We start from the raw sequence: 24,817 nt of genomic DNA, 5'->3' as shown, positions 1-24,817 counted from the left end.
GGATGGAGAGCAATCTACCCAGTGTAAGATCTCTTCCAGTTCAAGCAGCTCTGGCCCAGAACACCGTGTGACCGTCACTGCACCCTCCTAGCCCTGGCAGGGTTTCAAGTCCTGGTTTCAACAGCCACGGACGGGACTTGGTGGCCAGGCCAGGGAAGAGCCCATTGTCTTCAGCGTCGCCGCTGGCTGTGTGGCTGCTGGCTAGCTTGTTCATTTTTCGTTTTGTGTAGGCTGCTCTGAGCCCTAGATTCAGCTGCAGCTGGGCAGCTGGGCAGCTGGCACCTGCTCAGCCTTCACCCAGTTAGCCCTAGAATTCTCCTTGGTGATGATGGAAGACTGCTGGCTGTGTGTGTGTGTGTGTGTGTGTGTGTGAAAGAGACAGAGGGGGGGGGGGAGGGAGAGGAGAGGAGAGGAGAGGGAGAGGAAGGTATAAACTTCCTGAAATTGTAGGAGACCTTTTTGCCCAGTGGGGCTGGTTCTGGGGTGAGAGGACTCCAGACAGATGTGGCTGTCTTTCGGGAGCCCCTGTGGTCTTCTTGCAGCTGTGTGTAAATGACCGTGGCTATCAGCCTGACCACCATGTGGGAGGACAGGAGGTGCGCTGTGGTCAGGTGCGCTAAGTGTGAGTGTCCCATGTTCTCCTCCATCTCTGGCTATTGTCATAGCAGCAGCAGCGGCAGTAATAAGAAGAGTGAGGTTAGAACAGTGGCAGCTACCAGATATTCAGAGCTTACTGTGTGCTGGGAAATGTGCTCAGGGCTTTTAGTAGATACGATCTCACCCCACCATCCACTTAGGCTGCATTTTCAGTGGCCTTGCTTTACAGGAAGGTGAAGCACTGGGACTCGATGCTTTTTCCTGAGGTCTCTCAGCCAGTAGCTGTGCGGTTGGGGCTTCAGCTCAGATCCTTCAGATCCCATCTGCTTCCAGCAGATCAAGCTCTTAATCTTTGTGCTGTCCTAAGTGCTGAGCAGATCCTTCCTAGCACAAAGTCCACTGTCCTCCGGCCTCCAACCTCTTTCCTCCTGCTGAGTAAGAACAGGTGCCGGCCTGACCAGCTGATGGATTCTGCAGCTACAGGGAAGCCCTGAGCATCTCATGAGATTCTTAGAAGTCTGGGCTGGGGGAGACTTTGGGTTTGGTCATGATGAGTCCCTCATTTGCATAGAAAGGGCCTCGCTCACAGCTGTGCAGCAACCTGATGGCAAAGCCAGTGGAACCCAGCCTCCCAGCGTGTGGCCAGGTTCTCTCACCACCGTCTGTCTGTCTGTAGGCTGCCTTTGCTGTCCACGCCCTCCACCCGCCTACCCAGGATGCCAGCCTGAGATGGGCCGGAGGAAGCAGGGCCAGGCCTAATTCTCTTTTACCGCCTGGCTACTGACTCCCTGTGGGCTGCCGAGGCAGTGGAGAGACCCACCTGGATCCTTCCCCCAAAGTCCTCCAGCCTATTTCCTTTATGTCCCTGGGCCACTGGTGTGCTTGGGAAGTCAGGGGTTGTAGAAGACTGGACTCCCTTCTGCCACTCCCCTAACCCTTCCGCCTTTTGTCTCCAGAAATTCTACAAACGAGAAAATTCCAGTAGGTACCAGTGACTCCTCCCTGGCCCGGTGTGGGAAGTACCTCCATCTCCACTTGAAGGCAGGGCACTTTCCCTGGGAGCTGTAGGGCTGGGGAGAGAGGGGTGGTGGTGCAGTTACCAGCTTTGTCTGTCCCCTTCTGGGATAGAAGCTCCCAGGATCCCCCGGGGGCAGAGCAATTCAGTTGCATTAGGCAGAGCTATGATGTTGATAATGTGAACACAAAGGCAGGTGGAGGGCAGTGCTGGGGATCCTGGGGACTCACCCCTGGCTTTGCCTTAGTCTTCCACTAACTCACTGGAAATAACGATAATTTGCCCATTTCTCAGAGGGACACACTGAGACTCAGAGGGGCTCAGAACCCCAACAAGGGAAACCTGGAGAGTGCACCCTCTCCTCCCTCTGTCCAGGAACTGGCACTACCCCTTAGCAGGGGCCGCAGGGGGTTGGATGCTGTACAGTCCCCTTTGTCATTACTTCTTTTGTAAATTTTATTAAAGTAAAACATACAATAAAGTACATTAAGTCCATACATTTTGTTTCTTAAACATTGGTTTTCTGGTAATAAACGTAAACGTTATAAAATTTGGAGTGGAAAAAAATAAAACAGACCCAGAACCCCCTGAGCATTTGGTATACTTACTATTAAGATTTTATGTGTGTGTTTTAGTTCATGTTTTCTGATTTGAAAGTCGTTGCTAGAAACTGGCTTTGAGGACAGGGTCATGGGTGGTCTGCTGCCCTCGTCAGGATGTTTCACTGCTGGTCCCCGCTGCAGCCTGGCTTCCGAATTTCACCTGCAGCTTAGAAACGTGATCACTTTTGCCCTAGCTGTTAAGAAGTCAAATAACCAGTGATAACACTGGCAGGCCATTATTTATTGAGCAGCCTACATTGTTCAAAGTACAAAAGTCAGGTTTGACAGGTTGGGATGAGAGTCCTGGAGCGCCTGGGGGCAGGCATGTCCCTGGGGAGACCAGTTGGCCTGGGTAAATGCTGTGTTTACACACATCTGAATTGGTGTCTGCTCCCAGCCTGCTTCTGGGGTCTCCCTTTGGGGCTTATGAACACGGTTTTAAGTGCGGGGAGCCCAAAGTGGGAGGATGTGGCCCCATCCTTGGGCTTGTCCTCCGCAACCATTTGTGTCTGGGTTTCCCTACCTAGATCGGCTTCTGCTGGGCATTGGATTATTTTACTTGAAGTGCTCAGAAGAGTGCTTGGTGCTGAGACCCCTGCAGGTGTTCACTCATACCACCACCATCAAGGTCATTATCAGCTTCTAGAAACTGTCAGAGCGTCAGAGCTGCCAGGAGTACAAATCCTGACCCTGCTACAATTTCATCCATTTATTCACCCAAGAAACATTTGCCAAGGACCTCCTATGGGAAAAGAGCTGTGCCTGGCGCTGTGCGGGGTAACCAGGCAGACGCAACAAAGTCCGATTGAGTGGCGACTCTTTCCCATCTCTTCCTGTCCAACCTCTTGACCTTACCGTACCTTCCAGTGGGCTCTGGAGCCAGCCTAGCACTGCCCGGTGCTCAGTGAGAAGAGAGGACTTGGCCAGGAAACTGGATACCAGTTCTTGCTCTGCTCTGACTTACCAGGTGACCTCAGCCAAATCCTTCCCTTCTGTGGGCCTAAGTTTCTTCATTAGAAAATTCAGTGAGGCAGTCGATGGTTGAACCAGACTCCTTTCCCAGCCTGTGATTCTAAAACTCTGTTTTTAACCAACCGGTCAATACCTTTATTCTATTTTTTCCCCTTCTTAATATGAACAGGTTGGTGCTCTCCTAGTGCGCGGGTGTGAGGAGTCGGAGGAGATGGGTGGTATGTTACCTGCTGCGTACTGCTGACTGCAGGGTGGTTTCCCTCACGGTTTTAAATTGCTTTTCTTAGTCATCTATTGTTTAGTTTATCCATAATGAATCATGAGTGGAGACAGGAAACATATGGTAGAGTTGGTGAGGAACAGAACAGTAATAATAATAATAATAATAATTCTACAAATGTGCCTGAAGATGATGGTTACCAGATTGTAGTCATTTGACCAGAATTTTTATATAGCAATTCAAGATGTTTCTGGTACTCAAGAAAAGTGACAATTATATCCAAGTGGATTTTCATTCCCTGGGAGTAAACACTCCCCACACCTAACAGAGAAGTGAATATAAATCAGTCTGAAAACTTCTCTCTTTTAGAAACAACATTTTAAAATTACAAAGCATCAAAGCTAAGAATTTCCAATTTGATGTTGTAAGAGCAGCTTTTGACTATTTTCATACCTTAACATTTGATGAAATTGTTATAATGTAATTTGATCCTCAAGCCCAACACTATATAGAACATCTAAAAATGTGCTAACAAATCATGCTTTTTCTTATCTCGTTAATCTGAACTAAATCGGACAGTATGTGCCACTTGCTAAATGGGGTGGGGTGAATTTATGCATGTAGTAAGCACTATTAAAGATTGTATTTTTGCCCTGGCTGGGTGGCTCAATTGGTTAGAGCATCATCCCATTTACCAAAAGGTTGTGAGTTCAATTCCCAGTCAGGGCACATACCCAGGTTGTGGGTTCGATCCCCAGTAGGGGAGTGTATGGGAGGCAACCAATGTTTCTCTCTCACATCGATGTTTCACTCTCTCTCTCCCTCTACTTTCCTCTCTTTAAAAACAATAACAACAAAAAAACACAATAAAAACATTTTTAAAAAAGAAACTTAAAAAAAAAATCATTGAATCATAGATTTGGAAGGGACATTAGACATCATCTGATTCTATTAGAGCTGCCCCCACATAGAGTGAAGAGCCTGACTCATAGAGTGAGTTCTGTCTTAGATGCTCAAGCAGAAGCTAGTTGACCCCAGGCCTGGGGTGATGGCCTGCTCTGACTTCCACAGCTGGATCCTGCCAGTGGGGCCCAGAAACAAAGGCAGCCAAATGGATAGTACTCGCCCTCCCCCCTCCTTTCCCAGCAGCTAAAAACTGTCTTTGGTAAAGGTCAGTCCATGGATGGATGAGCTCGGGGCCTGGACCTGGGCCTCCTGGTAGCACTGCTGCGGCACCCTGGGGCTCTCGCCAGCCTCCCGGGCATGCCTCGCCTGGGTGAGCTGGCTGGTGTGTCTTCAGTGGCATCTGAATTTTAGTTACGTGTTTGGGGAGAAGAAGCAGCAACCTTTGGAAGAGGTGTTGATGACCTGGACTAGAGGAAAGGCCTTTGGACTTGGACTCAGGACATACCTGAGGCCTCACCTAGCTCAGAACATCTCCTGTCTGAATGCCACTTCCTCCGGTCTTGGCTTGCGGCCTTTCTGGTCACATTAGCAGCTGGGAAACAATGCCACGGAGAGCCTAAAGCCCAGATAATCTGCATTTGGCTTAGGAATGATCTACTGCATGTCATTTTCACACCGATTATCTTCCCTAATGTTTCTTTGGTTGAGGCTGAAAACAATGCTTTTATATACTTGGAGTCTGTATTAGATGCAAATAGCCTAGAATGTGTTCATGCTCAGAAATAAGCTGTCCTGCAGATAACTGAGGATTGCTTTTAGTTCCCCACGATCACATTAGCTTGTATTTTTATATGTTAATCCTTTTTAGCTTTGCTTATTCTGTGTGTGCGTGTGTCTCCCATATAGACTTGACTGGCCTTCTGGAGCCGCAACCTAGAGCCTTCTTTCTGCACCTCTCTATACCAGGGCTCAATAACTGGCTCCCATATTATTTTTGGGTGCAGTTAAAATGAAGCCAACTAAATTAGAGGGTTTATAACCCTGAGCCAGGCTTTTGTCGTCTAGCGCTGCCTGGGGGAGACACTTACTGTGTGTGTGTGTGTGTGTGTGTGTGTGTGGGTGTGTGTGTGTGTGTGTCCCGAGCTCAGCTGTTCACAAGGCCTGTACCTCCTGGTATCATGTGGAATCCATGCCAGCCCCTCCATATCTCACTGACAAGTTGAGAGAAGTCTCTGCTGCTCTGGGCCTGCCCACTTAGAAGGAAGTCCCCTGGTGAGGGCGTGAATGAGTTTCTCAGCCCAGTGTCTCAAGACACACCCTTCCTGCCTGCTACTGGGTCAGCCAGGCACACTCCTGGATGGATGGTGGCTGGGGAATCCACGCTTGGGGAGGGGAGAGGGGCAGGAGAGAACCTGCCACAGGGCAGTGGGTGGGCTTCTACCTGCCTTCTGAGGGGCCCTGCCGTCCTGGCTCTCACCTACACTTAGCCGTGAGCATACTCGTGCAGTTGGATTGTTGGCTGGTGGATGTTAGACTGTCCATGCCCCACTCCCACCCCATGCCCTTCTGTCTGACCTGTTCATCTGTTCCTGGGCAGTGGGCTCACCCAAGGGGCCTACGAGTGGAGGTTTTGTGCAGGTAACTTCACCCACTTCCATTTTCCCCACCCAGGCCCCTTCATTTTGTGGCCTGCAAGTCACCCAGTAGGTGAGTGCTGTCGTGGGGGAGGGACTGGCTGAGCACCTGGGAGCTTGGCTAGAGAGAGAGCTGAGTGGGGCTGCCTCCCCCCTTCTGACCTGGGAAATCCTCTAAGCTGACCTAATTACCCGAGTGAGGGAGCTATTGGCTATTGATTCCCAGTAGATGCTGCACTTTGAGGAGGGGGTGGGTCCTTGGACAGGGGTGTGTGCCACTCTGGGATTAACACTTTGGTTGCTGCCTTCCTGGGACAGCAGTGCAGTGTTCTTTCACCTCCATTCACTTTGCCGTCCAGTGGGAGTAAACCCCTTGGAGTTCTCCCGGCCTGGTCAGCCCTGCCCGAGGCATTTGCTCATCTCTGCGGCACAAGGAATCAGTCTCAGCTTAGGAATCAGGTCTGCCTTACCTGGCATTTCTGTTCCTCTTGGTGGGATCATCAGGAGAGGATGTATTTAGCTGGAAACCCTAATCTTTGCTTCCCCGCGGTCCCCTCCAAACCCTGTCTAGGCAGGAACCATTTGGTCCCCTGGGAAGCCCCCTGGGAAGCCCCCTGGGAAGCCCCTGGGGAGTCCTTGGTAAGAAGCAGTTTCCCACTGAACCCTGTCCGGCCTCACTGGGCTGACAGCCTCTCTTCCAGACCCACCATCTTCGGGGAAGCTGGCATCCCGGAGGCTGGTGTGCAGGCCGTTCATGCAGCTCATCAGGCAGGGGTGGAGCTGTGCTTTAGAAGTGCATCTTCTGTTGTGTTCTTTTACCTGCGGAGCCTCATTTGAGCTTCCTTACAGCACGGCGGCCGGAACTCTGACAGGGAGCCTGGCTGAGGACCCTGGGACTCAGGCTCAGTCTGTGGGTGAGGGGTGCAGCGCGGATCTGCCCTGTCTGCTGACTCCAGGAACAGCCTCCTCCCGCCCCCACAGCGGCAGCGTTAGTGCTGGGCAGGCATTGCAGAGGGTGAGCCTTAGTCCCTCCCTCAGTTTGTAATCTTAATGCAGGAGCAACATTTACACAAGCAGGGGATAAAGACTCAACACCACCATTCCAGGCTTGAACGTAATTGACTGTAACTGGGAACCGATAGATAGCAATGGGATCACGGAGAAAGGCCATTCATTGTTGACCGGAGTCCTTGGGGGAGGCTTTGTGGAAAGGCAGGCTTTGAGCTATACCTTAAAAAGTCAGTGATATTTTACCCTGGCCAGTGGCTTAGTTGGTTGGAGGGTCCTCCCATACACCAAAAGGTTGTGGGTTTGATTCCAAGTCAGGACACATACTCAGGTTGTGGGCTCAATCGCTGTTCAGGGTGCTTACAGGAGTCAAATGATCGACGTTTCTCTCTCTGTCTCTCTTGCTCTTTCTTGATTCCTGTCTGACCAAAAAAAAAAAAAAAAAAAAAATCAATATAAAAACATATCCTCAGGTGAGAATTAAGGGAAAAAGGTCAATAATATTTTGACACATGGAGAAAAAAGGGGAAAAGTCTTTAGGAGTGAGGAGAGGATTAGTGGGAGACCTCTAAAGTTAGCCACAGTGCATCTGTTGAGTAGGGGAAGACTGCAGGATACCTGATTGTGGAGCCTTGAATTCCAAGGTGAAATGAAACCAAGTAGACTCAAGAACTGGAGGGATTGACCCAGGGCTGCCTCCTATGAGGGCTCACAGAAGAGACACAGTTGTTACTCTGCCTTGATTTCACTATCGCCCTCCAGCCTTTGCTGCCTGAGGCCCCAGCTGATGGTCCCTGCTCCCAGCCTCACCCCTGTGGACCTGGAGCCCCTGCCACCCAGCAGATATTTGGGGACCATTCAGTGAGGTAATGGAAATGGAATCCATGTAACTGGGCATGAAAAATTTTTAAGGAGGGAGGTGCAGAAGGAGAATATTTTTTAAAAACCATTTCTGGCCCTAGCCAGTTTAACTCAGTGGTTAGAACGTCAACCCATGGACTGAAGGGTCTCAGGCTTGAGTCCTGCCAAGGGCACATATCCTGGTTGCAGGCTTGATCCCAGGCCCCGGTTGGGGGCACGTGCAGGAGGCAACCAATCCATGTGTCTCTGTCACATCGATGTTTCTCTCTCTGACTCCCCCTTCCACTGTCTCTGAAAAGCGCAATGGAAAAAATATCCTCACGTGAAGATTAAAAAAAACCCATTTCTGTTCAGTCTTTTATATAATTTATCTCATTAACCCTCACAACAACTTATGAGGTAATTATTATCATTTTTCCCTGTTTGCATGAGAGGAAATTGAAGCTCAGAGAGATCAAAGTACCTTGTCCTTGGCCACACAGCCAAAGTGGCTGTGTACCACCCTGGCTCCCTGCTCGTAGTAAGAATGAAAGGACTCGGCCTCTGCCCTCAAGGGTTTACAGTCCAATCGGAAGAATCAACTAAGAAGTCCAAGAAGATTTCTGAGAGTGCTGGGAACAGAGGGAGAGAAGGGGGGAAAGTAAATATCCAGACAGAAAATGTTAGGAGTAGGCTGTCACACACAAACTTCACGGAGGAAGCTGGGCTTCAAGGACATCAGTGAGGGGCAGACAGGGAGAGTGCCAAGGAGTGCTGCGGAAGGGGGTGTGTGTGTGCGTGTGTGCAAATGTCTCTGAGACATACACAGAGGCAGACTAGCATGATCCTTCAGATACTTAGTGCTTTATTAAGGGGAAATTCTCATGACATAAAATTAACAAATTGAAAGTGAACAATTCAGTGACATTTAGTAGATTCACAGTGTTGCGAGCCACCACCTCTCCGTAGTTGCAAACTTTTTCGTCTCCCCAGAAGAATACCCCAGACCCATCAAGCAGTCGCTCGTTTCCCCTCTCCCCGTTCCCTGGCAACCAGTAATCTGCTTTCTCTCGCTATGGATTTACCTGTTCTGGACATTTTACATGAAAGAGACCATGCAGTGTGTAGCCTTTTGTGTCTGGCTTCTTTCACCGGGTTTTACTAATCCGTGTTGCTGCATGTCGTGTGTGAGGACTCCTTTCCTTTATGGCTGAATAATATTCTGTATGCAGCGCAATTTGTTTACTCATTCAGCCATCGATGCACTTTTGGGTTGTTTCCACCTTTTTTATGTTGAGAATAGTGCTGCTGTGAAAATGTGCGTGCATGTACTTGTTTAAGTCGCCGTTTTCAGTCTCTCTGGGTGTACACCTAGGAGGCAATTGTGGAGTCATACGGTAAGTCTGGGTTTAACTTGCAGAGGAACCGCCAAGCTTTTCTCCCCGGCAGCTGCCCCGTTTTACATTCCCACCAGCAATGCACTAGGGGTCCAGTCTCCACATCCCTAGTGCTTATCTTTTGACTTGAAGATCACCCTTCACAGTTCTACACACGGGACTTAGTACAGCAGGGGCTGCCTCTGCTCAAAATAGGTCCTTAAGCCCACCCACCTTGGGCCAGGCGCCTTAGCTGCTTCCAGTGCCTATCACGCCATGCCTCACACTGGTTCTGCCTTCATCAGCTTTGGTTCTTTTCAGTTAGGGAGCTGGACCTTGAGAAGCTGGCTGCCTGTGTGGTCTCCCTGAGCGAGGAGGGACCCAGGACAGCTGCAGTTTCCTCACGACCAGTCCCCGCCTTCCCCGTGCCCGGTCTGTTGGCTGGTTTCTGGGCTGGGCTGACCTGCCTCTCATGTACCTTCTGTCTCCCAGCTCCAACCCCTGGGGCCCCATTATGTGAACATGTGTGATCTCAAAGTTCTTGGCTTCACTGCTAAAATGATGTTTTCAGCCTGTTCAGGCATCCCCAAATGACAGCTGGCTTTCAGGGGCCCGACGTAGGTGGTATATTAGTTTTCTATAGCTGCCATAACAGTACCACAGGCTGGGTGGCTTAAACAACAGAAATCCATTGCTTCACAGTTCTGGAGGCTGGAAGGCCGGGGTCAAGGTGCTGTCTGGGTTGGTTGTCATTTCCCTGTGTGACATGGATTTTCCTCTGTACGTGTCTATGTCCTAATCTTCTCCAGTCATATTGGATTTGGACCTACCCTAAGGACCTCATTTTACCTTAAGTACCCTTTAAAGGGTCAAAATTCAGTCCACATTCAGCGCTATTCTGAGGCACTGGGGGTCAGGACTTCATTATGTGAGTTTGGGGGGCTCAATTCAGCACCTAAGAGATGGACAGAGCAGCAAGGATGCTTAATGGTGAGGGAGGCAGAGCCTCTGGGAGGGCTGGGGTGGGGAAGGGCCTTGACATTCTTCTGGGCTCCTGCTTGGCTTCAGAGTGACTCTCAGGCAAACATCCGTGGAGGAGGGGAGAGTGATGGTGGCAACAAAGAGGGCACTGGGGGTTTTGGGGAGGCGGGCAAGCAGTGTCCAAGATCAATAATTTATTCCTGGATACCACGCAGGAGGGTGTCGTCATGGCAACAGGCCAGCTCGGAGCGGTTGGCCTGACAGTTGCCTCTTAGAGCTGCTGCTCCTCATCGGCTCCTTTCTCCCTCCCTCCGCTGCCCCCTCATTTCTCTTGTGTGTGTGTCTCGGGGGGCCTTTTTGTGGGGTGGAACCTGCCTGCCTGCTCTCACTGTGGGGCCCACAGCAGCTGTGGCAGCCCCTTCCCCACCCATGTGACCCCAGAAAGACGACCAGGGTAATAACCTGAATTTTCTTTCTGGAAAGACCCTCCAGAGTCGTCCCACGGGCTTTCTGTCTGCCCGCCTTTTGCATTAGGTCCAGGGCTCAGAGTGCTTCTTTTTCTCAGCCGGTCTCTCGACATCTACGAGCAAGTTGGAGGCATTGTCTTCTAACCACACTCGCTGTTAGGTGCCTTTGTCCTCAGAGAGGTCTGCTCAAGAGCGGCAGCTGGGCAGGACCTTGTGCTCCTCGCCCCCGGTGGGCACCTCGGCTCTGCCCATCACTGCCTACAGCAGCTGGTCCTTCCTTCCTTCCCCCTCCCGGCCTTGGTGGACAGGAGAAGGCCGGGAGCATGCAGCTAACCAGAGTCTGTAATCCCCAGCATGCTGTAAGCTCCGTGGTTCCCCAAAGAGGGACCCAGTAAACACTTGTGCTGTGGTGCGCAGTGAAGGAAGGGAGGTCTGAACAAGGCCTCAGAGAATGAGTCAGAAGCACCCTCACACCATGCTGGCTTCCACGTGGATCTCTCCCGGTCTCTCCCGGAGGCTGGTTAAGCCCAACAGCTGCACTGAGCCTCGGCAATTGAGATCATTGAATTTTTAAAGTTATTTTTTCATACGCATTATCACTGCTCCCTTGATTCACTGGCTGTCACAACTAATAAGGGATCTGGGCCTGTAATAACTGTTTAAGACTTAATGTTATTAGGCTTGTAATTGCTGCTAAGGGTCTTGTCTGTTCTCTGAATTTGTAAACCCTCATGCACAAAGATTAAGAAAACATACCCCTAAGCTGGAGGCTGCCCAGGGCGCTGGGGAGGTTGGAGACCAGCTTCAGCTGCCTGGCTGGTGTGTGTTTCCTGATGGACCTGGAGCTGGGGGTGCAGACATGCCCGGGAGCATCTGTGGGCCCCCCGCGGGGATGAGAGGGAAGAGAGGGGTGTCCTGCAGAGAAGCATGGCCTGGGCTGCCCTCTCGACAAGCAGCTGCTGGTGGAAGAGCCTTATCTCCAGGGCAAGGACAGCCCCTGCCCTGCCCCCCTCCTCAGCCCAGCGGCTCAGGGCGCTGATGGCCCAGAGAGATAGCAGTGATGTCCTAATCCGATGGTCCTGATGCTGCCCCAGAGATTAGAGTGGACAGGAAACCCAGCTGTATTAGAAATGTCTTCCTCTGGGCTTATCTCAAGAAATGCCCCCGCTTCTCCCCACAGGGGATACTTTTCCACACTTGGCTCTCTCGAGTCCTCATTGAAAAGTGTGTTTTGTGAGTTCGATAGTTTTGCTGTGGTGAAGGGCCAGGGCACATGGCTGGCTGTCTCTGGTGTGTGGGCCAGTGACCCTGCACCACCCTTCTCGCCTACCTGTGACAATCTCAGCACTGCGGCCTGTGAACGCTGCCAACCAGGGCCAGGGCTTCTGCCTTCCGCATACCTCTCTCCAGCCAGAAATTAGCATGGAAATTCTGCCCTCTTCAGTTGTCTTTTTCTTCTTTGTGGTAAAACACACAAATGTAAAATTTGCCATTTTAAAATGTGGAACTCAGTAGCATTTAGTACATTCACAGTGTGGTACACAATCATCTCTACCTAGCTCCAGAACCCTTTCGTCACCCCCAAAGGAAACTCCCTTCCACTCCCCATCTCCCCTCCCCCAGCCCCTAGCCACCCCTACTCCGTTCTTGTCTCTACCAGCTTGCCTAGCTGCATAGTTCATGTAAATGGACTCATACAATATGTGGCCTTTTGTGTCTGGCTTCTTTCAGTACCATAATGTTTTCAAGGTTTGTCCACATTGTAGCCTGTGTCAGTACTTCATTCCTTTTTAGGGCTATATAATATTCTACCATCTGTGTACCATGTTTCGTTTATCCATTCATCTGTCGGTAGATGTTTGAGTTGTTTCTTGTGAACAGTGCTATTATGAATGTCTGTGCACAAGTTTTTATTTAAGCACCTGTTTTAGTTCTGGGTTTACACCTGGGGGTGGAATTTCTGAGTCACGTGGTAATTCAATGTCTCACTTATGGAGGAATCACCAGACTTTTCGCACTTCTTTACAATGTCTGTCTCCTTTTGAGAGAGGGAGCAGCCTGCTCCTTAAGCCCACTCCAGGCTCTCACCTTTGGCAGCCACTTTTGGATAGTTTCTAGTTCTTAGCTCCTGGTGAGGACATGGCATGTGTGGACACAACAAAGGAATCTCGTGGTGACAGTGGAGTGATTTTAATTGCCTTACCCGACCTGTCCTCCAGAGCTGCACCATTTGGGGGCTGTGGTGGAGCCAGCTCGGAGCCTTGCTTCACCCTCCCTAACAGCAGTCTTCAGAGACCTTTCCTCTGTGCTCCTTCTCTGACTTTGACACTAAACAGTATTCCCAGCGACATCATTCCTATTCTTGCCTCCATCTTCCAGTTTAAGAAAAGAAAAAAACACACACACACCCAAGTCTTCCCTTACAGCATAAAAATGTGCCACCATGGGGCCCATCAAAGAAATATGCTACCGGCTTTGAAAGCAGCTCCGAAAGCAGCTTCAGGAATGTTCTGAGCGCAGGCGCTGAGTTGTTGGAATATGCATGCAGCCTCCCGAGGGGATTTCTTTGAAGAGACGGCACTCATTTCAATGTGTAAATTCTGGTGTGTTCATTTAAAAGATCAGTCAGAAAGCTTTATACGCATACAATAAAAAGACAATGTGAGTGGTTATTGAATTACGTACACCTCCAGGAAATCAAAGAAAGATATGCATTTTAGGAGGTTTAGGGAGATGAAGTCCAAAAATACAACCTGGGAATGTGTTGAGGTGGTTAACACAAAATAATGTTGCCCAGCTGCTGGGGAGGAGAGGAGTCGGGGAGGAGCCCAAAGGCTTAGAACAAGCTCCCGGTCTTCTTAAGGGTCAGTGGGGCAGTTGGGTTATCCCAGCCACCAGGCTGGCAGGGGAGGGATCCCGAAGACTTTGCATTTTGATGATTCTCCACTGGGGGGCAGCGTGAGGAGAAGGGAGGCTGGTGCGAAGTACAGGTGACCTGGTGTCTTGCTGAGTTGAGCTTTAAAAATTTAAAAACAGCATGTCTCTTGCCGTAGCCCGGACAATCCAGGGCTGTCCTTTAAGGGTTAAATATTTAGCCAGCTTTGGATGTCTGGCAGAGAAGGTTTGGGCAAAGCCACTAGAACAATGCTCATTCAAAAAGCTGAAGTCAGCAGTGAAGGGTTAGAGAAGTGGAGTCGCTTTCTGATGAGATTTCAGAACCAGGTTGAAGGCTGGTGGCACTGTCCCCATTTTACAACCAGGCCCGAGAAGTGGATGACAAGGTCAGCAGAATTTCAGAGCCAAGAATAGATCCCTCTGCAAGTCCATCGCCACAGTAACTCACTCCCAGGTCTGAAGAATGCCTTCCTCTGGGGAAATACCACTTCTGGAAACGGTCTCATGCCTTTGTCTCCTTTGTTCCAGCAATTATTTACTTGGGGTCAGGTATTGATGGGTTTGACAGCAAAGCAGAGAAGGATGCTGTGGTGATTCAAAAATTTTTATATTGCAGAGAATATAGATATATATGTATATATAATGAAATATGCCATTTTCACAATTTCAATATGCAGTCCAGTGGCATTTAGTATATTCGTAGTGTTATGCAATCATCACTACTGTATTTCCAAACCTTTTTTATCACCCCACATATAAACTCTGTAACCATTAAGCAGTAACTCTTCATTCCCTGTCCCCTCTAACCCCTGGTAAACTCTCTTCTACTCTCTCTCTGTGAATTCTATTCTAGATCGTTCATACTAAGTGGAATCATACAATATTTGTCCCTTTGTTTCTGGGTTATTTCACTCAGCATAATGTTTTTAAGATTCATTGATGTAACATGTACCAGAACTTCACTCCTTTCTTATGACGGAATAATATTCCATTGTATGGATAGACCACATTTTGTTTTTCCACCCATCCGGTGATGGACACTTGGGTTGTTTCTACCTTTTGGTCACAGTGAAGAATGCTTTGATGAGCACTGGTGTATAAGGATCTGAATCCTTGTATGCAGCTATTTTGGGTAGGAATTGCTGGATAGTATGGTAATTTTATGTTTGACTTTTGAGGAACTGCAAATTGTTTCCCACAGTGGCTTTACCATTTTACATCCCCATCAGCATTGTAGAGGGCTCCAATATCAGCATCCTCACCAGGGCTGTTGTTTTCCATTTTAGTGGTGATAGCTATCCTAGTAGGTATGGAGAGGTAACTCATTATGGCTTAATTTGCATTTTCCTAATGACTAGTGATATTGAGCATCCTTTCATTTGCTATTATTCATTTTTATGACTTCTTTGGAGAAATGTCTATCAAATCCTTTGGCCTTGTTAAAATTGTGTTGCTTGTCTTTTTTGTTGTTGAGTTTTAGTTCTTTTTATATTCTGTGTATTGAACCCTTGTCATATGTGTGATTTGCAAATATTTTTTTCCATTCTGCAGGTTGTCTTTTCCCTTTCTTGATAATACCCTTTGATGCACAGAAGCTTTAAATTTTAATGAAGTCCAGTTTACCTATTTTTTCTTTTGTTGCTTGTGCTTTGGTTTCACATCTAAGACTATTACCAAACCCAAGGCCATGAAGATTACCTGTAGTTTTCTTCTAAGAGTTTTATGGTTCTTATATTTAGGTTGTTGATTGATCCATTTTGAGTTTATTTCTATATGTGGTGTGAGATAGGAGGCCAACTTCATTCTTCTGCATTTGCAAATCCAGTTATACCAGCATATATATATTTTTTAAATCCTCACCTGAAGATACTTTTTCCATTGATTTTTTTTACAGAGAGTGGAAGGGAGGGAAGGAGAGAGAGAGAGAAACACCAATATGAGAGAAACATCCATTGGTTGTCTCCTGTATGCACCCCAACCGGGCCCAGGGATTGAACCTACAACCTAGGTATGTGCTCTGACTGGGACTTGAACCCGAGACCTTCTCATGCACAGGATGACTCTCTAACCCACTGAGCCACACCGGCGGGGCCAAGCATCATTCTCATTGAGTGGACTTGGCACTCTGTCAAAAATCAATTGGCTATAGGATATGAGTTAATTTCTTGATTCTCAATTCTAGTCCGTTGGTTTACCTGTTCTTAAGCCAGTACCACACCCATTTGACTACTATAGTTTATGGTAGGTTCTGAAATTAGGAGATACGGGTGCCTGATTTGTTCTTTCTCAAGATCATTTCGGCTATTCAGAGCCTCGCCCAGCCTCAGGCTACGCCGTTCCGGGGACCCTCAGGTTCTCCTCCTAGACGCACTTCGAGTAACTTACTTCTTGATGGTTGCTCCCAGCCTGTGGCACTGGGGTCTCAGTGCTTGGCGGGCCTCAGAGGCGCTCCTAGCCAGCATCCCCCTCAGTGCCCGGGTTTCTGTGGCTCCTCTGACAGGGTTCACCAGCTTCTGTTTAAACACTCAGATAGCTCTGGCTGGTGTTCCCAGTGGTTAGGGCATCAGCCCATGCACCACAGAAGGGTTGAGGGTTCGATTCCTGGTCAAGGGCATGTACCTGAGTTGCAGATTAGATCCCCGGGCCCTGGTCGGGGCCCCTGCAGGAGGCAACCAATTGATGTGTCCCTCTCATATCTGTGTTTCTCCCTGTCTCTTTTCCACTCTCTCTAAAAAAAAAATCAATGGAAAATATATCCTCAGGTGAAAACAAACAAAAAAACAACAACACTTCAGACAGAATCCTTCCCAACAGCAAGCTTCCTGTTGTAATAGAACTTGCTTTCCATTCTGGGAAGTGAAGATTATGCGCCCAGAGATGAGACTGGACCCTTTGGGCGCAGCAGTTAACAAATGCAGTTCGAGGGCTGCAGGCTCCCCCAGCCCCACCCTGACCCTGTAGTCTCGGGCCACACTCGGGCCAAGTCCCCAGTCCCCAGATCACTTATTGCTGATCTGTTCTGGTATGGAGGAGTGGGTGGGCTGGGCATGGCACATCAGTCTTCTTAGGAGGGGGCTGTGGGTGGCAGGGGAGTGACCCTGTGGGGGGTGGATGTAGGGAGTGCTATTTGGCTGCCTGCTCGGACAGCATGGAGCTCCCCCAGGCCCGCCAGCTGTTGCTACAGCCATCCTGTGCTGGTGTGAGCTGCCCTCTGCAAATATGACCCACTTTCAGGCTACCCAAGGCCCTGGCAGTTCCCTGCCCCCACTGCATTCCTCCCCTCTGGCTGCCACCCTGTCCCACCCCATAGCCACTGGAGCAGTGTCCCTGGGTTGAGAAAGGGTCTGTTATCTGCAGGTGGCTCTGGGGAGTTGGCCAGCATGGCTGCCTCGGTGAGAAGAGCTAAGGGGGAAGGGTCGATCAGCGCCAGGGCCTCCCTCTGCTGAGGGCTAGGAATTATGTCCCACTCTGGGCACCACACGTTACAAATACTTTTTCTTATTAGCAAAAGTAATGTATGTTCTTTGCAGAAAATTTAGAAAATAGAAATCAGCACAAGGGCAAGAATGCAAATTAACCACAATTTCAGCTCCCAGAGAGAGCCATTCTTACCCTCTTTTTGTAATCTGCTTTTTTCACATAATAGTTTTTCATATGACTAAAATATTCTTGTATATTATCTCATCATTTTAATAACTATATAATATTTCATTGCTGATGACAGTATTAAGAAGGAAAGATTTTTTCTTAGCATTTACCGTATGTGTCAGGCACTGACTCTTTGTAACTTGAGGTCGATACTCTTATTAGTATCCCAATTACGCAAATAAAGAGAGTGAGGCACAGAGAAGCTGAGTAACTTGCTCAAGGTAACAAAGCAATAAATGGCAGAGCCCAGTTCATCTGGCTCTAGCACCCTTATTTCCACACTCTCCTGCTTGTCAAACCACGGACATGCCATAGTTTATTTATCATTTCCCCTAGTGGTGGCTGTTTAGGTGGTTTCTAACTTTCTACCAATATAAACAATATTCTGATGAACATTTGTGTGACTCCAATATTATAATTATCCTTGATTATTTACTTAGTATCTACTCCCAGCAATGGAATTTATGGAACAAAGGGCATAAGCATTTTTGAGACTTTTTGATGTGTTTCCAGCTGTCCTTCAGAAGGATGTTATCAAGTCCACTCAGCAGCAGGATAGGACTGGGCCCAACAGTAAGAGGAAGCCTGATCCACTGAAGCCTGAGCATGGTGGGGGAGACAGGACAGAGCAGTGAGTGGAAACAGTTCCATAAGGTACAACTAAGGGGACTGGAGTTATTTACCCTGGAGAAAACTTGGAGTGTTGGAGGGGTGAGGACCACTGCCATGGCTGTAATCGGACACGTGGAGGCTGTCGAGTGGAAGCGTCCCCCAGGCCTCGGAGCAGAGGCGGACCAGTGGGCTGAATCTGAAGCTGTGGAGAGCTGTTGTCCTGTTCGGGGCCAGCACACGGCCTTGGACAGGCAGGATGGGTGTTGGGTAAACGTTACACCGCCCGCTGCCATCACTGGCTTGGGTTCGTGTGGGGCGTGCCTGTGAGGGGGGCTGGTACCACCCATGCCACACTGCTCCCCCACAAAACATTACGTCTCCGAATCTTAACTGGGGGATCTGCTCCCCAGCCCACCCCTTCCTCGAGGAGCCTGGCCCGGCCTGGTACCTCTCCCCGTCTGTTCCCTTGGAGCCTGAGCAGCACAGCCTGGCTTGTGTCATGGGCCGAACAACTCCTCCATTATGCATGAGGGGGACCCAGCAGTGAGCGAGTGAGCAAGCCCGAGTGTGGGGGGCGAGTGGTTATTAATAAACGGGTGTATTGTGTGGAGTTCCATTCACAGCACTCTCAGAGGACCTGGTGGGCTCGAGATAATAAAGCCCTGTTTATGCCACGGAGGGCTGGGGAGGTGGCAGGCGGGCGTGGCAGGGAGCTAGGAAACCAGGGACTATTTCGATTCCACTTCTGGCAGGGCTGCTGTGTTTGCTCTGAGGTCAGCATCCAAGGGGTTTGGCTCAGGCCCACATCTGTCCGCTGGATGGCCCGGGGTCTCAGAAGCGCCTAGCTTTCCATTCACACTCGTCCCCATGGAGGAAGACTGAGAAGACGCTGGATGAACTGGACCACGACTCCATCAGGAGAGAGGTAGGGATGCTCAACTCTATCCTATTTCCTGACCTCCTGTCCCTCCCCCATCCCCCTTTCCAGGTGAGTCTTTCCGCTTTGGCTTTCAATGGCTCTGACGGGGCATGTGCTAGATTGTGCGTAATTTCCTGACGATGCTGGAATTTATAAGGTCTGCAAGAAGCTTCCTAGCCAGGGAGTGGCCCAGGTTGGTGTTAGGATCTGGAATGTGAAGCCAGCAGGCTAGAAGGCAGAGAAGCGACTATAGTGAATGAGCTGAAATTTAAAAGAGAGGCAGGGGACAAGGCTCCAAGCCTGGATGTGGGTGGGCAGGGGAGCTCTGGTCTGAGGCACGAAGGTGTCTGGGAAAGGAAGATGCCGAAGAGCATCTGGCAGAGGGAGAACTCAAGGCCGTGTATCTCATTGCAAAGGCCGCGCTGACTCTGTCTTGCTCACATTAACGCTGTGCTTCTCCCTTTCTCTCCTTCAGCCCTTTGCTGTGGTCTCCAACATCACTAACCAGCCCTCTCTCCAGCCTAGCCTGGCCCTCTCAGTCTATATATCTCTGGATCTCCGGCTAGGAATTTAGAGCTTTGGGTTGGGAAGAAATAAGAAGAGGTGATTTTGCTCTCAGCTGGATGGATGATTTTGCTCTAGAAGGATGGAGAGCAGGTCCTGGTTCAGAGGGTCTTTGCTCTCTGTTACTTAGTGCTGAGCCAGAGCAAGGAGAAAGCCAGGGCCCAGGTAGGCCTTGGTCACCTGGCTCCATCAGGAACTGATGCTCCCTGCTTTGACCTTTGCAAGTGGCTCTGGCCCAGGGCTACCCTGAGTTAGGACCCTTACATCTCGAGACAGCTCTAAGATGTGTGCGGATTTGGCCGTGAGTTGGGAGGGAAAAGAAGGCCAGTGGTCGGGACAGTCTGTCCTGCCCTCCTTATGGGTACAGGGCTTCCTGTGGCTGGGGTTTGGACCCAGTGACTTTAAACTTTTGTTTGGATTGAAGATTCAGTTACCCTACTTAACCCAGGAAGGCTTGAGGCTGTATTAGAGCCAGAATGGGCTGATTCTAGGTTATTGGAGGAACATTGCATCCTTGGCTCAAACCAGAAGAGGAAATCTCCCCAAGGCAGGCCAGAACTCCCCACCCCCACCCCGGACAGAGTGTCAGGCTGCTCCTACACCCCTGTGCCCAGAGCAAACAGTGCAGCTTCCTTGGGCACAAGCATCCCGGCACTGCCCACCCTGGCCTGTCCCCAGCTGTGGGGTGAGGGGGAGGCCCTGCAAACAGTGTATCCCCCTCCTTGGGTCCCCCACTATTAGAGATTCTGTGGACACTCCCTCCCCACCCCCTGCCTCCCACAGTCTGAAAGCAGTGACTATTCTTAGAAGCATCTGCATGTTCCTAAGAGCACTGTGTCTGCGATGTATTTGCTGGGCTGGATGCTCTTCTACTTACTTAGTGAGAGCTGGTGGAACAGCTGGAGGTGGGGGTGGGGGTATATGTGGTCAACCCAACCATCTCAGCCCGCCGGGCACCTGGCCTGGGGGGATGACCCAGCACCTTCCACCATGCTTTTCGGGGGATCCTACTGGCTCTGTTTTATGGTTGTCAGTTGTTGTAGCGGGGTCTTCCTCACAGGGGCAGGCAGGTTGAGTCATGCTGTGGACACTCCCTTCTCTGAGGCTGTAGGCTCATGGTAGACCAGGAGGAAGGTGCCTTCCCAGCGATGGGAGCACCAACCCCACCACTGTAACAGTCGTGACTGTTCATTCAGAGGTTGCTCTGGGACAGGCACTGGTCTGAGCAGTTGACGTCGGTCCTCTCACGTAAACCTCCCGACAATCTATGCTACCCTCCTTCTAGAGTCTATAAAACTGAGACCAAGGAAGTCCCACCGCAATGTTAGCGACTGAGCCAGGTGCCCATCCGGCCCCGGAGCCTAATCTCTGCGAGCGCTTATGTCGTATTGCCTCCCAGTAGAAGGCCACAGCGCGCATTGTTCTGGTGGCCACAGGAAGGAGTGAGGTCAGATGCAAAGAAAGACATCCCAGCAGTGAGAGGGCTCGTCTTCCTTGGGGACCTTTAAGAAGCATCTAATTCTTCCTGTAGGCTGGACTCCAGGTGGATAACCACCACTTGAGGGATTTCCTCTCAGTGGCCTGTCCATGGAAGGTGCTGGACCATCAGCAGTAACACACAGCAGCTTCTGGGCCCACCGAGTGCTCGGATTTAGGGTGTGGGAAAAGGCCAGGAGGCTGGAGAATTCCCCAGAATGGGCGAGGGAGCCAGAGGGAAACCACACTGGGAGCTCTGGAGCGGCCTATGGGTTAATGGGGTTTTGTTTCCTCCCTCCTGTCAGATGCGCCTCCTTCACCCAGAAAGAAGTCCTCAGCCTCAGGGAAGAATGTGCTGGGGGCTGTGTGTGTGTGCTCCTGTGTGTGTGTGTGTGTGTGTGTGTGCTCGTGTGTGCCGCGTGTGCAGACTCCTCTCCCTTCACTTGCTGCAGTGACGTGTGGGTGCAGCCCGCAGGTGGTGGTGGAGTGTCAGACACGTGGGTGCGGAGCCAGGTTGCCTGGGTGCCAGTCCCAGTTCCACCCCTAGCTCGGTGACTCCCAGTTTCCTTGTCTGTCGGGTGTGATGTTAATAGCGCCTGCCTCTTGGACTTTGTGAAAATAAATAAACTCACTCATGAAATCATTCAGCACAGGAGGAAGAGAGGAAGATCCCTCTACCCAGGGCATGTGGCCATTTCGGTCTCTGTGCCACCCCCACCCCAGACTGTCTTACACTGGGGCCCAGGCCTTCATGCGCCCAGTGCCAGTAGTTCTGTCTCCTGCTGCTCGCCCAGGTTCAGGTTAAACACCCCGGCAATCCCCCCCGCTTCCTGCTGCCACCCCCATTCGCCCCCGCAGCAGCCAGTGCGAGGGAGATGCTCAAGGTCCAGGTCTTTGCTCCCTGGCTGCCTTCTGGCTTATGCCTCATTTCTGATGTCACGGGTCTTCCTCACAGCTCAGCTGGTGCCCAGCTCGTTGGGGGCCTGGGTATCGAATCATGGCTTATTCCACCCCCTTCCTGCCCCATGACAGGCTCCCCGGGGCCCTGCCTCCAGCTCTTGCATTTCCAACCCACCCCCCTCCCTCTGGCTCATGGTCCTGGCTGCACCTGCCCCAGAGCCTTCCCTTTCTCTGCCAGCACCCTCTCCCCTCCCACCTCTGCCTTGTTCCCGGTCTGCACACCATCCAGCTCATACATCTCAGGGAGCTGGGGACACTTTGCATGCCTAGAGCAAACATCTGTTGACATTTAGAAATACTTAGAGGCCCACATTTTTATTCCTGTGTGAACACAGCATATTCTCTGATATTGGAAACTGAAAGGTGATGAAGGCAGCCACACACACAATCCCTTTTAAAAAGTAGAGGTGATTTCCCACTTAGCTCTAGATTGGGCAGGGTCAGAGTGAGGGGGCTAGGTGGAGGAGGGTGGCACATGCTTTCTGGCTGTCCCCACTCACCGCATTGTGCTCTGGATATATTTCTTCATTCAGTTCCTTTCATAGCCTGATGAGGCAGACCCCACCGTCCCCAGTCTGTCTGTAGAAGGGGAAACAGTGAAGGCAGTGACTTGCCTAAGGTCACACAAGTGGGAGAGTCAGAATTTGAGTGCAGCTTCTAGAAGAAGGCGGGTTGGAGAGGGGATGCTAATGAAGACACACCTGACTGTTGATTACCCTGGAGCTGGGTTTCTGACTCGGAGCAAATCTAAACGTCCTGTTCATGTGCCTTCTCCCCATGTCTCCATCCCTTGGCTGTGGGCCTCTCTGCAGGGAAGAGGGCAGACCCTGGCCTCTGCTCCTCTCTTGTCAGCCTCCAGGTTAGACCAGGAGGGTGGAGACTCCGAAGAAGCCACATGTGCCTGAAAATAGAGCATATGGAAGAAGGGAAAGAAAAACAATAAGGAATCTGGAAGTGCCTGAATGATACATGATTAGCAAGTCAGAGTGCCTCACCTCCCTAAAAATAAGCTGCGAGGGAACATTGTGCAGAGTTTCTGCAGATTGTCCAGGAGGTCGAAGGGCTGGAAACCTGCACAAGCCATGGAAACCGCTGCTTCACAGGCTCTGGCCTCTTCTCAGAGCACCCCCCTCCCCATGGCCTTCAGGTCCCCTGCCGAGGGCTCTTTGTCAGGAGGACATAAGTGGCAGTGTTAGGTACCTGCCACCCTGGTCCCCCCTCCACAAATCCCCAACTAAGACAGGATCTATTAACTAGTTCTGAGGGAACATTCGGAGCTCTAACCTCCATCAACCAGAGTCAAGGTCTGATGGGGTCTTTGTTTGGCTACCTCGGAAATTCTGGGGTTGGTGGGAGAGGTGAAGGCGGGAGGGGCCTGCAGGCCTCTTGGATTCAGCGTAGAATCTCGGGGTAATACGGTCATCTGGGATGTACACCATCCTTCCTGAACCTGTACAGTCTGCTTCCTAAATTACCACTAAAGCATGTGACTCTTATCAGAGCTCTTCGGGTTTTTGTTTTTTAACTTTTAAAATCTACTGTATGGAGGTGTAATTTACATTCAGTAACATGCTCGTTTTAAGGGTGTAGTCAGCTGAGTTTTGACAAGTGTATGCGCCCATGTAACCCCCCACTCCAGTCAAGACGTAGAATGTTGCATCGCCCTTAATATTCCCTCATTCCACCTGAGTCAGTCTCCCCAGGCCTGTCCCCAGGCAGCGCGAGCAGCTTCTGTCATGGCAGGTTGGTTTGCCTGTTCTGGATACCCGTGTGTGCACTGTGGTCCGTGGGGTCCCTTCTGGGGTCCCTCAGGGGAGAGTGAGAGTTACTTGGGACTCACATCTCTGTACCCTTCAGCCTCCTATCCCCAGTCTGTGGACCTGACATTCCAGGGTCTGTGGCAGGAAAAGCCTCCCCGTGCCTCAGCAGTCAGTCCAGGGAAACAGTAGAGAGAGGGGATTTGTGGGAGTTTGAGCCTGTGGAGGATGACTCTCAACCTAGAGATGGATGTGGGGTTCAGAAGGGAAGCCCTGGGTGATGTGGGGGTGGAGGGACAGCTGGGATGTCCTTTCCTGCTGCAGGCTTTGTCCCCAGTGTCCACTGTCACCACCATTCTTTGCATCCAGGTGGGTATGGAAGCTGCTACCCTGGGGAACGTTTACCGTGGAGTTCCAGGTCCTTCTGAGTGAATTGAGCGGCAGGGAGGTGGCAACAGACTTCAGAGGCAGCTCCAGGTGGGGTGCGAGAGAGAACAGGCCAGCTCCTCACACTGTGGTGTGGCCAGGTCCAGCCTGTGGGGCCTGGCAGGGAGGTGTGTCCCACCCAGCAGGAGATGCTGGAGGACAGGCAGTGGGGAGCTTGGCTTGCTGTGGTCCGCACGCCCGCCTGCGCCTGGGCCTGTGGCTTCCCTTCTCCTTGGGCAGCAGATAAGACTGACTCTTGCATGGTGGCTGCGATCCTAGGAGGCGTCCTGTTTGAGGAGGACATTTTGCCTTTCTGGGACCCAGGGGCCCATTTTTACAAGTGGGTATATTTTAAGAGTGTTTTCAGCTCTTGGGGAAAAGGGATACAAACTAAAATCAAGATGTTGTCATTATGGTATTTTTTTTTCCCTATTACTATTTCATTGTGGTAAAATATACACAATATAAAATGTACCATTTTAGCCAGTTTTAGTACACAGCTCCTTGGCAGTAAGCACGCTCACATTGTTGCACAACCATCACTGCCACCCATCTCCAGAACTTTTCATCCCCGTCAGCTGAAACTCTGCACCCACTAGTTACTAACTCTTCCCTCCATTCTACCGTCTTTATGAATTTGACTACTCTCAGAACCTCACAGAAGTAGAATCATACAATATCTGTGTGTCTGGCTTCTTTCACTTAGCGTAAGGTCTTCCAGGCTCGTCCATGATGCAGCTGAATAATATTTCATTTACGGATATACCACATTTTGTTCATCCATTCATCTAGCAATGGGCGTCTGGGTGTTTTCTACCTTGGCTGTTGTGGACAGTGCTGCTATAATGAACATTTGTGTGCAGATCTCTCTTCAAGTCATTATGATATTTAAATGCTCAGCAGCCCTTCCTAGCAATGCCTCCTGCTTAAACCTACTGCCGC

The 24,817-nt window shown here is 50.4% G+C and overlaps 1 protein-coding gene across 1 annotated transcript in view; it reads left to right on the top strand.

Annotated features, from left to right (window-relative positions):
- Window positions 1–18,532: 18,532 nt before the first annotated feature.
- NFASC (neurofascin) overlaps window positions 18,533–24,817 on the top strand; it is a 126,227-nt gene continuing 119,942 nt past the window's right edge. Inside the window, exon 1 of the mRNA XM_087827850.1 lies at window positions 18,533–18,698. The gene's annotated coding sequence lies outside the window, so the exon portion shown is untranslated. The remainder of the gene's footprint in view (window positions 18,699–24,817) is intronic.

Source organism: Miniopterus natalensis, chromosome 19 (assembly GCF_054644295.1).
Source record: "Miniopterus natalensis isolate mMinNat1 chromosome 19, mMinNat1.hap1, whole genome shotgun sequence".
NCBI lineage: Eukaryota > Metazoa > Chordata > Mammalia > Chiroptera > Miniopteridae > Miniopterus > Miniopterus natalensis.
Note: the sequence above shows the minus strand (reverse complement) of the source record. Positions and strands in the feature narration are given on the sequence as shown.